This window comes from Miscanthus floridulus, chromosome 8 (assembly GCF_019320115.1).
Source record: "Miscanthus floridulus cultivar M001 chromosome 8, ASM1932011v1, whole genome shotgun sequence".
NCBI classification, from domain to species: Eukaryota; Viridiplantae; Streptophyta; class Magnoliopsida; order Poales; family Poaceae; genus Miscanthus; species Miscanthus floridulus.
The window spans coordinates 54505668-54508179 of record NC_089587.1 but is presented as its reverse complement, the minus strand read 5'-3'; the positions used below and the strand labels follow the sequence as shown (position 1 = coordinate 54508179).

Genomic DNA, 2512 nt, shown 5'->3' with positions numbered 1-2512 from the left:
CTGGCATTAGTTGGCAGCCCTCCGAAAGTTCCTAGCAGCCAAGGTTCCACTGCAGCCACAACCTCAGTCGATCTCATACGGGAACCTACTAGTTGCACCTTGGTGTTTCTCAGTGGCCGGCAGAACACTGTGATGGAGGTGGCAACGGGTGTTGCACATCCTCCCGGTGGCTTACACCACAATAATAACATACCGCCGGACTACACTAGGGTCGAGGTGCATACAGTGAAGCCCGAGTTCATGCAGTGGAGGATAGACTACGCAACTCCCGAGGGGCTGGTGTTACTCGGAGACGTTATGGGGCAGTTCATCCTCTGGCACAAACGGGACATTATATTGACTGCTTCTTCGCCGCCTCCCCCTCTCCCAAATTTGGAGCGAGTTGTTGAGGCCGGGGAGATATTTTCACCGTCTCGTGACCCCCACATTCCTGAGATGCCACATTCTTCCCCGCCTCCTATCGAGCATGTGCCTGATGAGATGCCACAACCTTCTCCAGCTCGTACCGGGCAAGTGCATCATGAGATGCCACTAGTCTTCTCAACAAGCACAACCGATACATGAACAACGAGTGCCTCCTGAAGAAGGTGATGCACAAGAAGATGAGGACGTGCCTGAATGGGAACTCCGAAAGAAGATTCCAATCCACATAAGGCCAGTTTATGTTCCGATCAAAGACGTCTCGTCGGTGTCCAAGTGGTATTCCCATGATCAGTTCAAGCCTGAAAACCAAGTTAAAAAAGTCCCATCACGGGGTTCTGAGGAGGCCGTCAGTAGCAAACTTCACCAAATTGCAAAGCAGTATCCAAATGTTGATGCCATCGAATGGTCAAAGGATTGCCCGAAAAAATATGAAAGAGGCAAGCCCTTCCTACCAAACCGGGACATCCAGCGCCTACCACTTGGAATGAGAAGGTTCCATGATTGGTACTTGCGTGTTCTCCCAACGAGCATAGATATCATACAAGCATGCTTTCCCACCGGCACATTTGGAAGCCCAGCCAGGGAAAATTGTCTTTGACTTCAATGACATGCACACATGCTTTCACCTGGGAGAAATGGAGATGAATCTAATTCGCACGTGGTGCCTGTAAGTCCTTGTCCTCCCGATATGATATGAATGTAATCTTTGAATTTTGTTGTAACTAACCCACGCCGTGATTTGTAGAATGCAAGTGCACATTGTCAAACAAATGCCAAGTGTGAAAGCCGGGTATGTAGACCCTCAAGCTATAGCCCAAACAAATTTTAATTACCCTAAACGGTGGACACTGGATGCCAAAGAGCTAGCAGCTGCAAAGACTCTTCGGGAGAAAGAGCGCATCCGTAGTGCGAAGCTAAGGGAAGAGTCCCTTAAGGTTGCGGCATATATTGCTCTGGCTTTCAAAAATCTCCAACAACACTCTACTATATGGCTACCATACAACTTCGAGTAAGTTCAACTATAACTTAAAGCTATGTTCGATATATTTTATTCGATGTAAAAGAGCTTATCTAGTTCTATGATTAAATCCATGCAGCAACCACTGGATTTGTATAGCCGTCGATATCGGGAAGAGCATGGCATGGGTCTTTGATTCAATAGATAAGGACCCGGCGACATACAAAGACTTCATATCGATTCTCAAGACGTATACATATCGACAATCCTCATTAGCTTATATGTCTGTATACATACTTGTAACGTTCACTTATGCATACTAACAAGTTGTATTTGCTAAAATAATTCGAACAGGGCATTTAGGTTCTATGTCTCTCATCATCACGGAAGGCATGATCCAGCGAGGAAGGAAAAGCTGGCTATAAAAACACTATGTGCGGTAAGTGTAACTTACTTCTTCAGTACTCCGTTACATGGCTGTCAAAAGCATTACCTAATATTTTCATATGCAAAACACACAGTGCCCCAAGCAGAGGCCTGGGAGTGTACATTGTGGATACTATATATGTTCTATGATGAGTAACACCGGTGCCTACAGGAGACACCCCTTAAGGGTAAGTTTGAACCTCTTCACCCGTAGTATAAAAACTTCATAAATGGTATGTAATACTAAACTGAAACTTGTTTTCTTGTAGTGGAGAGAAGAGAAAGGAATGAAAAGAGACCCATACAAGGATGACCAACTCTTAGAGCTCGTCGGCGACCTTTGCAACTTCATATTGGACCAGATTGTACACGTCAGAGGCGCCTACCATGATCGAGAGTCTGACTTAGGTACAAATCCTCAGTACCAACACCTTCGTGAGACTGAAAGGCTAGCTCTAGGACGTTGATAACAATATGTATGAAATTTGTATATTTAATGATGGATTGTATATATATATCATTACGAATTGGACTTGTAATTGTACTTTATATAATACTATTGTGCTTGTAGTCGCGTTCGGAACGTTGGTCGCGTGGCGTTCGGCAACGCGAATGCGGTTCAGAACGTTGGTCGCGGGGCATTCGGCAACACGGATGCTGAATGGAATACGCAGAAACAAACAGTTCTGGTCGAATTTGAATTGT

General features: G+C 45.3%; 1 long non-coding RNA gene across 1 annotated transcript; it reads left to right on the top strand.

Annotated features, from left to right (window-relative positions):
• Positions 1–1556: 1556 nt before the first annotated feature.
• LOC136472099 (uncharacterized) lies at positions 1557–2251 on the top strand. The gene is made up of 4 exons (XR_010762265.1): positions 1557–1631; positions 1736–1820; positions 1903–1995; positions 2077–2251. It is a non-coding gene; the product is annotated as an uncharacterized lncRNA (long non-coding RNA).
• The last annotated feature ends 261 nt before the right edge of the window (positions 2252–2512 follow it).